Source organism: Acanthopagrus latus, chromosome 8, assembly GCF_904848185.1.
Source record: "Acanthopagrus latus isolate v.2019 chromosome 8, fAcaLat1.1, whole genome shotgun sequence".
In the NCBI taxonomy this organism is placed as follows: domain Eukaryota; kingdom Metazoa; phylum Chordata; class Actinopteri; order Spariformes; family Sparidae; genus Acanthopagrus; species Acanthopagrus latus.
In genome coordinates, this window is record NC_051046.1 from 30499541 (window position 1) to 30512301 (window position 12761).

At 41.9% G+C, this 12761-nt stretch overlaps 1 protein-coding gene and 1 long non-coding RNA gene across 2 annotated transcripts in view; one reads left to right on the plus strand and one right to left on the minus strand.

Annotated features, from left to right (window-relative positions):
• Nucleotides 1-5441: 5441 nt before the first annotated feature.
• On the minus strand, nt 5442-6996 carry LOC119024943. Its single transcript, XR_005076652.1, has 2 exons — nt 5952-6996; nt 5442-5863 (listed from the first exon to the last, which is right to left on the minus strand). It is a non-coding gene; the product is annotated as an uncharacterized LOC119024943 (long non-coding RNA).
• ripor1 (RHO family interacting cell polarization regulator 1) overlaps nt 5783-12761 on the plus strand; it is a 134432-nt gene continuing 127453 nt past the window's right edge. Inside the window, exon 1 of the mRNA XM_037108187.1 lies at nt 5783-5901. The gene's annotated coding sequence lies outside the window, so the exon portion shown is untranslated. The remainder of the gene's footprint in view (nt 5902-12761) is intronic.

Sequence of the window (12761 nt, forward strand, 5' to 3'; positions counted from 1 at the left end):
GAGGATGAAAAATAACTAGACAATTCCCCGCCGGGGAATTGCGAGAGTGGGCTGTGCGCTTTGCCCCGGTCGAAAAAACTATGAAAGCTAAGGCAAAAGTATGCTATCATGTTGATAATTTTGACTTGTATGTACATTTTACAGTTTGAATGGTGTGTCTAGCTCAACGTATGCCAGAGCAGGAGGTGTTTGAAAAATGTTGAAGATTTGCCACTTTTTTTTACCTCGTCCCATTCATTCCTTATGGGAAATTTTTGGCAGTTTTTCCCGTCTTACGACGCGAAAAATTTATATTCTGAAGACTGAATGATAGCATAACGAGTCAGATCGAACCGCACGTTTTGATGTATTGTTTGTTTGTGTGCGCTCAACGGTGTGGGACGAGTTAGCGACAGAAAAACTGGCTCTCAATGTACAGTGGATTGTAAAATAAACAGAGAGATAGAGGGAGAGACAGACAGACAGACAGACAGACAGACAGACAGACAGATAGAGAGAGAGAGAGAGAGAGAGAGAGAGGCAGACAGACAGATAGACAGAGACAGACAGACAGATAGAGAGAGAGAGAAAGACAGAGAGAGAGACAGACAGACAGATAGAGACAGACAGATAGAGAGAGATATATGTATGGGCAGACAGATAGAGAAAGAGAGAGAGACAGGTAGAGAGAGAGAGAGAGATAAACAGGCAGAGAGAGAGAGAGAGAGAGACAGACAGGTAGAGAGAGAGAGATAGACAGATAGAGAGAGAGAGACAGACAAATAAAGAGAGAGACAGAGACAGAGACAGACAGAGAGACAGACAGAGTGAGAGTGAGAGAGAGACAGACAGACAGACAGATGTATATATATAGAGAGAGAGAGAGAGACAGACAGACAGACAGACAGACAGACAGAGAGAGAGATAGAGACAGACAGACAGATAGAGAGAGATATATGCATAGACAGACAGATAGAGAGAGAGAGAGACAGACAGACAGGTAGAGAGAGAGAGACAGACAGGTAGAGAGAGAGAGACAGACAGGTAGAGACAGAGAGAGAGACAGACAGGTAGAGAGAGAGAGATAGACAGAGAGAGAGAGAGAGAGAGACAGACAAATAAAGAGAGAGAGAGAGAGAAACAGACAGACAGAGAGACAGACAGAGTGAGAGAGAGAGAGAGAGAGAGAGAGACAGACAGACAGATAGAGAGATATATGTATGGACAGACAGATAGAGAGAGAGAGAGATAGACAGGTAGAGAGAGAGATAGACAGGTAGAGAGAGAGAGAGAGAGACAGGTAGAGAGACATAGACAGGTAGAGAGAGAGAGAGAGACAGGTAGAGAGAGAGACAGACAGAGAGGTAGAGAGAGAGAGAGAGATGGACAGATAGATAGAGAGAGAGAGACAGAGACAGACAGAGAGACAGACAGAGTGAGAGAGAGAGACGGTGACAGACAGATATATATATATATATATATATATATATATATATATATATATATATATATATATATATATATATATATATATATATATATATATATCTGTCTGTCACCGTCTCTCTCTCTCACTCTGTCTGTATATATATATATATATATATATATATATATATATATATATATATATATATATAGAGAGAGAGAGAGAGAGAGAGAGAGAGAGAGAGAGAGAGAGAGACAGAGACAGACAGACAGACAGACAGAGAGAGAGACAGAGAGATAGAGACAGACAGACAGATAGAGAGAGATGTATGCATAGACAGACAGATAGAGAGAGAGACAGACAGACTGTGCTTGCCCAGCTGATCTCGGTTGCCATGGTGATCGTGCTGACGCCCCCCCCCCCAGCTAACAGACTGGGGACAGCTGATTTCTCAGCCCTTTCAGCCTCACATGCAGGACGTTAAACTGGTGCTATATATTCAAAACCATAAATGATAGCACCAAAATTTTTTCACGATCAAGCCAGAAAGGCCATAAAGAACAAGCTCACCAAGTTTCGTGGTCCTCATGTCCGAAATGTGGTAACACGAGCGAGTTGAAAAAGGGTGGAGTTTCGAAAATCCTCTTCACGATTAACATTGGAGTGAATGAAGGAAGTGAGAGCTACTCTGGTCGGTCAGAGGCAGATAATTCAAAAACCGTAAATCCGACCGAAAAAGCGGACACATTGTGAGAGAGAAGACAAGTGTGGCTACAACTCTGGAAAATATCACTGTTTTTGAGCGTAATTTGTGGCCGGGATCGTCACGGAATGAGAAAATTTCTGAGCTAATTTTTGAGCCTCTCTCACTCTGTCAGTTGGTCTCCTGCACTCTGCTGCGCGAACATTCCGCCATACACACTCATTGAAAACCCTGAATTTTCCCCAAATCACTCATCATGGTTAAGGGGTCACAGTTCAAAAACTATACATCGTAGGAAAAAAGTTCAAATACAACTTAAATAGACGACACCTGTGCCTACGTTTTAAAGTTTGAATGGTGTTTCTAGGCGAATGTATGCCAGAGCAGGAGATGTTTGAAAAACATTGCGTTTTTGATCCTGTCCCATTCATTCCTTATGGGAAATTTTTCGCAAATTTTAAAAATCTGATTGATAGCATACCAAGTCAGATCGAGACGCACGTTTTGATATATTTTTTGTTTGGGTGCGACAAACGGTGCGAGACGAGTTAAGTGCCAAAATCGGAAGGAGGATGAATAATAACTAGACAATTCCCCGCCGGGGAATCGCGAGAGTGGGCTGTGTGCTTTGCCCCGTGACGAAAAAATTTTGTAAGCTAAGGCAAAAGTATGATATCACGGTGATAATATGGACTTTTATCTACATTTTAAAGTTCGAATGGTGTTTCTAGGTGAATGTATACCAGAGCAGGAGATGTTTGAAAAACGTTGCAGATTTGCAACTTTTTTACCTCGTCCCATTCATTCCTTATGGGAAATGTTTGGCAGTTGATATTTTGAAAAACTGAATGATAGCATACCAAGTCAGATCGAACTGTACGTTTTGATGTATTGTTTGTTTGTGTGCACTCAACGGTGTGGGACGAGTTAGCGAAAGAAAAAATGGCTCTCAATGTACAGTGGGTTGTAAAATAAACAGAGATAGAGAAAGAGACAGACAGAGAGACAGATAGAGACAGACAGATAGAGAGAGCGAGACAGACAGACAGAGAGAGAGAGACAGACAGACAGAGAGAGACAGACAGAGAGAGAGAGACAGACAGACAGATAGAGAAAGACAGATAGAGAGAGAGAGAGACAGAGACAGACAGACAGATAGAGAGAGCGACAGACAGACAGACAGAACGAGAAAGACAGACAGATAGAGAGAGAGAGACGGACAGAGACAGACAGAGAGAGAGACAGACAGACAGATAGAAAGACAGAGAAAGACTGATAGAGAGAGAGACAGACAGACAGACCGAGAAAGACAGACAGACAGATAGAGAGAGATATATGTATGGACAGACAGATATAGAGAGAGAGAGATAGACAGGTAGAGAGAGAGAGAGATAGGCAGATAGAGAGAGATAGACAGATAGAGAGAGAGAGAGAGACAGACAGATAAAGAGAGAGAGAGACAGAGACAGACAGACAGAGAGACAGACAGAGTGAGAGACAGAGACAGAGACAGACAGACAGATAGATAGAGATATATGTATATATATATAGAGAGAGAGAGACAGACAGACAGATAGAGAGAGAGAGAGACAGACTCTCTGTGCTGGCCCAGCTGATCTCGGTTGCCACGGTGATCGTGCAAACCCCCCCCCCCCCCGCTAACGGACTGGGACAGCTGATTTCTCAGCCCTTTCAGCCTTACATGATAGCAGCAAAATTTTTTCACGATCAAGCCAGAAATGCCTTAAAGAACACGCTCATCAAGTTTCGTGGTCCTCGTGTCAGAAATGTGGTAACAGGAGCGAGTTGAAAAAGGGTGCAGTTTCGAAAATCCTCTTCGCGATTAACATTGGAGTGAATGGAGGAAGTGAGAGCTACTATAGAGCTGAGCTACTATAGAGGTGTCCAGTGTCCATAGTGGGCTGGTGAGCACAGCCCACTAACTAGACAATTCCCCACCAGGGAATCGCGAGAGTGGGCTGTGCGCTTTGGCCCTGTGACGAAAAAGCAAACATGGCATTAGCAAAATTTCTTCACCATCAAGCGGGACAGGCCTTAAGGAACACACTCATCAATTGTTGTGGTCCCACTTCGAGAAATGTGGCAATAGGAGCGAGTTAGAGGAGGGTGCAGTTTCGCAAATCCTCTTCCTGATTTACAGTGGAGTTAATGGGCCAGTTGAGACCTACTCTTGTTGGTTAGAGGCGATAATTGAAAAACCATGAATCCCACGAAGATAATAGACACGTTGGGAGAAAGAAGACAAGTGTGGCTACAACTGTGGAAAATTTCACTGTTTTTGAGTGAAATTTGTGGCTGGGAGCATCATGTAAAGAGAAAATTTCACTCACCATCATTCAAGGGCCGGCGTTCAAAAACTATACATCATAGGAAAAAAGTTCAAATACAACTTAAATAGATGAGACTTGTGCCTACATTTTAAAGTTTGAATGGTGTTTCTAGGTGAATGTATGCCAGAGCAGGAGATGTCTGAAAAGCATTGAAGATTTGCGACTTTTTTTACCTTGTCCCATTCATTCCTTATGGGAAATGTTTGCACAGCACAGCCCACTATGGACACCCTATAGCTCTGCTATAGAGGTGTCCATAGTGGGCTATAGCTCTGCTATAGAGGTGTCCATAGTGGGCTGGCGAGTACAGCCCACTAAATAGATGCGAGGAATAATAATAGGACACCCTATAGCAGGACCCTATAGCAGAGCTATAGAGGTGTCCATAGTGGGCTGGCGAGCACAGCCCACTAAAAAGAAAAATAGAAGCAGTAATGTCCTTAAAAAGCTGCACATTTTGATACTTGAATAAATTCGTGTGAATGCCTTCAGCATTCACACTAATAAATTCCAGAATTATTAGTGTGAATGCTGAAGGCATTCACACTAATAATTCTGGAATTTTCTGAAGGCATTCACACTAATAAGAAGAAGAGGCGCGAGCAATAGTAAAATGGACGCCCTATAGCTCTGCTATAGAGGTGTCCATAGTGGGCTGGCGAGCACAGCCCACTAATAAGAAGAGGCGCGAGGAATAATAACCGTGAGCTCTGCTATAGCTCTGGGCCCCTGATGGCGTCTGGGCCCCGGTGCAGCTGCACTGGTTGCACCGCCGATACTTACACCACTGAGTTTTGTATTAAAGTGCTCAGTGAACTACATCGTCTCATCAACACGTGTCACCAACACCAACATGGAGCCAACTGGGCTCAGGTAGGACAGTTAGTCAGTTCTGTGAGCTGCTAATATACAGGAGCAGCTCTACCATGTTCAAGTTATGGGTTTTGGTGAGCGTTCAAGGGGATAACATCACTAATGAGACTGTTAGTTCTGTTGTCTTTATTATGATGTAGTCTGATATTTCATTAGTTTGATGACAAATTGACACATTACACAATTCAAACAGAATTTGTCTCTCCATTCACTTACAGAGTTTTATCTCACATTAGGTCCAACTGGGTCCACCGGAACATTGACTCTCTGTTGACCAAACTGTATTTTAACTTGAAAGTGTCAACAGGAAGTTTACACATGCAATGCCGGCTGCTTGATGTTGTTTGAGTGAACGCTACACTGCTGGCTGAATGGAGGCGAGCTGGCCAGTGGACGAACGTACAGGATAGTCTTTATCGTTACCGACACTGTTGGACTGAGAGAGGAACTGTGCTCGAAACTATCCTCTCTTGTTTGTTCCACTCCGGATTCTTCGCTCCTCTAACTGGGACAAGAGCAGATTTGTGTCCGCTGTGTGGGGAGAGGAGTGAGAACACCGCGGCAGTCATGTATGTTGCTTCAAATGTTTTGCTTGTGAATCTGTCCTCATCTCTCATACCTGCTTGTTTATCCGCTGTCTTCTCTGGGTTAGTCATCGTTCTCCTGCTATTTCTGTGTGAGGACTTGGCTATCACGTTAGCCCAACGCATCTTCTCTGTCTAGTTGAGCAGCTTTTCTCTTACCGCTTCTGTCTGCGGCAGTCTTGCCCGATCAACCCGGCATGTCCCGTCTTCCGTGTGCTGTATGGAGATGAGAAAGCACCGTGCCAAACTTACAAATCTTTGAATTCTGCAGTAGTTCAAGCTCGAGCTGTGGTCGAGCGGTTTCACTGGAAGGACACCTTGTTGGTCTGCTTCTAAGAGCATTCTGCAGTGTTCTTACAAGAACACACATCAAGTATTTGTGAGTGGTATCAAGTATTGTGGACTATCCATAAGGGCTGAGTTTCCAGTTCAAGGGTGCTGTTGTGTGTACAGTGCGTGCTGAATATACCAACTGCACCACTATATAGTTCTAAGTTTTTTAGACTGTTTGCCTTAAATTTGTCTCGTCGTGGACTTCGTTCTAACATTGTCTGTCTGACTGGGATGGACTTTGGTGACTGGATCAGAAATGGGTCAGTTTTGTGCCTTGTTGTTTATAGGCGCATGCTCCAGACAGTGTGTGTGGTAAAGGACAGTGTCCATGTTGTGAGCTGTGCATGGCAGCCTGCCTGCATGTGTGCAGTACATCTGAGTGTGGAGAAAAGGTAAGCTATTAAAAAGCAAAGGGTTGCACCTTTTGAATGTTGAAATGACAGATATATTAAGAATACTATTGCTTTAAGTGTGCTGTGTCCTGTGTGTATGTGTGTGTGTGTGTGTGTGTGTGTGTGTGTGTGTGAGGACCATTTTGGCAGAAATATCGCAAACACTGTCACTTTTAGTTGTTTCTATGTCACATATTATGCTATATTACGCGTCACTTCTAAGTTACTAAATGATATTCCATTCAAATGGAGGATGGTAAATGGACTGCAAGTTTACAACTTTTCTGTCTGGTTAGAGTCTCATCCACTCACACAAAGCATTGCATTTCAATATGTAAACTTAATAAGGTTGAATAAAACCATTAACAATGACACAACCAATCAAACATTTATTTTTTTTAATAGTCAAAATGAAAACACATTTGGGTGGGTCACATCTAAAAAGGATTATATGATGACACTCGACTTCAATCCAATATGTCCCAGGCTTTGGAAGGCAGACCTTCCAAATAACTAGACTTCTCAAAAATCATTCAGGGAGCACTTTAATCACACATCTGAGTTTGATGAACCTGACCTGCCAATTCAGGCGTTCTCTTTCAAATGCCAGTTGAGCTGTGTGGTGCTGGGCTGTGTGGTGCTGGGCTATGTGGTGCTGGGCTGTGTGGTGCCGGGCTGAGTGGTGCCGGGCTGCGTGGTGCTGGGCTGTGTGGTGCCGGGCTGTGTGGTGCTGGGCTGAGTGGTGCTGGGCTGTGAGCACAGGTCCCTGTAGAGCAGGGGTATTCAACTAGGGCCAGTTAGAGAACATTTCTTGAAGCAAAGGTCCAGAACATCATAATATCTAACTTGTGTTATGAATAAGTGTGACTGTCAATTCAAATAAAAAAAGAACAACTCCCATTTTTTTCACAGTATTTATTGTCATTTAACATTAATTAACTGTAGATCTATTATTGTATTCCCCCTTTAAGGAAAAGAAGGGCTGCATTCAAAAATAAAGTACTGAAAGTAAATAAAATAGCTTTTTAAAAATTGTGCTTCTTAAAGTAGGCCACCTAATTTTTAAAAAATAGAATAAAATGTAGCAGCAGCTTGAGTTTCCCTTTTTCTTTGTTAATATTTCACATCTTAACAGTCTCAACCAGTTTCACAATCGATTGATCTCAGCCCATCTTTACAACTGAACAGTTTATAGTTTCCTTCTTTCCCTCTTATATCCCACTAATTTCTGTTGTTCATATTGGGCTCTGAGACTTCTTATTTACTGTGACCTCACTTCAGACTTGAGTGGGTATGTTGGGTCAAAAACTTTGTGCTTTGTCTCATAGTGTCGTTTCACATTGACACTTTTTATGATTGCCACGGTCTGAGCATATGAGACAGACTGGTTTTGTGCTTCCAGTGTGAAGAATGAACATGAATGAGTCTGTCCATTCTTGGTTGAAATCTCTGTTTTTGTTGTCCACTTTTCTCTCCTTAGAGAGAACCATTTTGACTGTTCCTCTGTTGTCTCCGGCTCACTCATCTCTCTAGCCCCATTCACACTGCTGTTTGATGTGGGGATGCTGCTCCAATTCTCCGCCTCCACCTCTGTTTGAATCTCTTGGAGGCAGCGAGGGGTGAAATTTCGCCTCTGGAGGTAGTATCAGAGGCGCAGTATTTGTGAGCCGAACCAGTGTAAATGGATAAGCTGGCTGCACATATGGAGGGTGTGTCGGTCTGACAGTCTGATAATTATGGAGGTTCCTCACTCAGCTAAATAAAGAGAAATTTCCCACCAAGCAACATTACGGTACCAAACAAAAGTAACATAGTAACTGTAACTGTCTTTGGGAACTTATATGAGCAAAAAATACTGCAGCTTTAAGCAGAGAAGTGTCTGTCCTCCCATCTGTTCTACCAACTCTACATCACATTTCTGCCGAAGAACAGCGTCTGTCACTAGCAAAAAACTTTAACTCACCAAGTGTTTGTGTTGAAAAAAAATCACAGTGATGGTCAGCCCTCCGGACCGAGACTTCAGTGAACTTTCCCCCAGAAAACAGCCTCCCTCCACGCGAGTGAGTCAGACAGCATCCAGTTTAATGATGGTGATTATGTAATTATGTAATTTAGAGTGAAAAACGTAACTTTGACACTTTTGAAGATGTGTGGTGAGTCAGGATTTCAATCCCTACACATTATAACAGCATCCATATGATTAAAAACTATCCACGGATTAGATTAGATTACATTGACAGGGGGACACCTGGGAAACACCGTGAAAACACACAGACGTCATCATTATGACATAGACTGTCATGCCGCTTTAGGAGCCGCAGCACCAGTTTCCTGTGTGAATTACTCAGCGGCTGGCCCTCATGCCGGTGCTGCTTGGCTCAATGTGAATGACCATTGGTGGATAATTGGTGAACCATCGTTGCTGCGATAATGCGGCTTCTGTCTTCTCTTCCTGTATCGCTCACTCATCTTTCCATCTGTCACTATTTTCACTTACTTTTCTTACTTGTAAATTTAATATTTTATACTGTTGGACAGATAAAATGAGCGATTAGAATACATCACTTTGGGTTCTTGTATCTTGTGACACACTTCTGTCATGAACGTCGACATTTTTAGACTAAATAAGTTGTTAATTTATTAATCACATTTTCCCACCCTATATTATGACATTCAACAAGCTATCTGTCTTCAGCTGGAGTGACAACACTCTTGGCATAACTTCATAATACACTGTAGTAGTACTCTGCCACAGAGTCCTGTTTGACTGTGTCCCAAGGGGGTAGGTCATGGAATCCAAATGTGGCTGTCATAGGTGACAAAAACAAACTCGTTCAGCCTGACTGTGGGAATCCTCCTTCCAAACCACAATCACACTCTCTTTGTGTTTCTCTCTCAGAGCAAACTGAACAGTAAGTCCATTGTGCCACTGCAGCACTGTGACTGTTAGAAGACCTAATTCAGCCAATAATCAGGCTGGAGCTAACAGGCTGCATGAAACCGATACAGAGCAGAGGGCAAACACTGAATTGAACTCACTCATCTGACTCATTTCATTCAACATGTATTAATCCATAAAGCAAGGTGCAACGTAAAGCATGCTGTTACAGATTTTGAACCATGTCCATGTACTTGTAGTAGAAATTTGACATGTTTTGTTAGTCTATAGCATATTGGTACATAGGGCTGGATACACCGTGGACAAGACGCCAGTTAATCACAGGGCTGAGGAATTTATGATCGTCCTTCTCAATTTTGAACCATTGCATTTAAGATTATTTTGTGGCGAATGCTCTTCATGTGCCACACTATGTATTTTTTCAATATGGCAACCAATGACAAGCTACATAAAGTAATATGCACAATCAGCAGAGAAGAACATTCTTATTTATGTCACATATCACATATGATAAATGGCAAAACTGGTACTTTGCATATAACTGTGACATTATATTTTTATGCACATTGAGTATGGATCTGTCATATTAAATGTGCTATATAAATACATTTGACTTGGCTTAATCCATCCCAAGTGAGCAGTGGGCAGCGTCAGTGCCTGGAAACCAACTCTAGATCTTATCCATTGCTGTGGACAAGTGCACTGACAAGACAATTAACCTAATGTATGTGTTTGATGAAACCGGAGTACCCAGAGCAAACCAAGGCAGCCACAAACCACCGCTAACTAATCGTGCTAACCACTAGTACTGTTCTGCTCAGAGCCATCTAGTTGGCGAAATCACTTCATCAGTATGTTCATAAAGCATGGATTTGGTAGTCAATGAGGTTCTGTGAACTTTGGAAAAAGTTGGACATTAAATACTGTGATCTCTGCGACTCACCAAAATAGCAGATCGTTGATACCTTCAAGATAAAAAACTGACAGATTGCCTGTCCTTTATAGTCTTAAGGCCCCCACACACTGCCCAGACTGAAACCAACAGCCAACTGCCTTTATACGACCACTCTGTTGACCACTCTGCCTCTTGTCTGACCTGTTCAGCAGAAAAGTTGCATTGAACACACCGCTTCGACGTGCTGCCAGCTGCACAGCAGCGTGTACGTTCTGTGCCTGCGTGAGATGCAATAAGCTGGTGACTCTAGTGTTAAAGACGCTGGATGAGAGGTTTATGCACTCAACTCTCTTTATTTTCAATCAAAACAAAACTTAACTATTTCAGACTAAAACAGCTGCATACTAAACATGCAGCGAGGCATTACCAAATGAACACAGATCAATTCACTCCGAATGGACAGAACAGCTAGTCTTGTGCCAGTACTCCAAAATATGAAAACAGTAAATGACGGAATGGAGTGCATTCAAAAACAAAGCGCACACAGTATTCCGCCCCTCCCACACACCACGCTGATTCGCTAGCACAACGCCAATCAGAAAAGCCAACCTCCTCAGACTTCGCATGTTGAATCGGAGCAGACAACGTCCGAGCAGCTCTGAAAGCTTCCAACATAGCTGAACACACCCAACATATTTGTTCGCGACCTCGTCCGAGTCTCTCCAAACGTTTCAGATGTCCAACGGGTGGGCCGGTGTGTTCTTGCCTTAAGATGACTCACTTATTAAGAATGAATGATGTTGTTGTCAAAAGACATGACTTGAAGGGGAGTGAATTACTAGGTCACATACTGAGTTCCTTAATTGGTAAGTAGTAGTGGTGGAAGAATTTACCTATATGAATCAGAAATAGTTTTTACAGATGAAAATAGACCTGCACTTATTCACGGACCTGTGAATCGATTTAAGCGCACTGTGGACTTGTTGATGGACGATTTTAAAGTTATGAATCTTTGAGTGAAGCTTAAACAGTGTTTAAGTTAGGGCTAGACAATATTGTTATCACAATGTTTTCTTATTGATGTCGATAATTATCTCCATACAGTATATTTTAACAATAATGGTAATTGACAGTTGAATTGACAGTTTTAAGAGTATTCTCCTTAGGACGGAACCCAAAACAAACTAGAAGGTTGAGTATGGTTTATAAAATACAAGACTCAGTGTCACATAATAGATTACAACATTTAACAGAACTGACCAACCAAATGACTTTTTTAAACACTGAATGAATAAAATGATATGTACAACAAATTTCTTGTTTCAAATGTGTCTCTAACATTTTACAGTCCCTCCAGGATTTTTTAGCTTTTTAGTAAAGTTGCGGGGAAAGTTGCAGTGTTTTGAGGCTTTAATTTTTTCAATACATTGCAGGAGCAAGTGAATTTGAAAAACTAGTTGCAACTGTTTATAGTGTTCTATGTAACGTTACCCAAAAAAGCTCAGGATTTCAACAATTCTAACGAAATATGCTTTATTTGCATAATATGATTAAGGTTTAAAGTGCACAGAACATTGATATCACCTTACTGTCAGTGCCAATAACAAATCTGTTGAAGTACCTGCAAAAAATAACAATCTTAAAATAAATAAAATTATTATACAGAAATGTTTAAAAATTCCATCAATTAAAAAATGCAAAACGAAAGGTGGGCCTACATATCCTTGAAGTTCATAACTTCACATTATATACAGCATAAGCCAAGTACCACTGAACTTCTCACAGCATTGTTTTTACTACACACCATATGAAGTGTAAATCAAAATTAGTTATATCAGAGCTGGTCTACATCTGCTCATAAAACCCAAAATATTCATTAATACCGACAGATATCCATAACAAATAAAGCTGAGGGCTGTATTTTTCTGAGAACTCGTAGCTTAACTCATGACACCCTAATTCATGAACATCAGAAATGATGAGGGCCAGTCAGCAACAGTAAAAAAAAAATGAAAATATGAAATAAATAAAAAGTCCTGGAAGTTGCCTACATGTCCTCCATGTCTCCCTCCGAGTCTTCCCCACAAGCTCTCGTCATCGCATGCATTTCAAAAGCCCCGCTGGTAAGTCATTGGTTGTGGTACAAGAAGGGTGGGGGTTGTTTGATCTCCTTCAGGTGGACAACACCAGCTTGTAAATGCTGTTGCTTCTGTTGACATCTGCTGAGTTTATGATGACGTCTTTGTATCTTTTGGCCGAGACGCTGAGCACAGGAAGTCTCTCCTGCAGCCCATCCCAAAACACATCTAGATCAACCACTCCACAC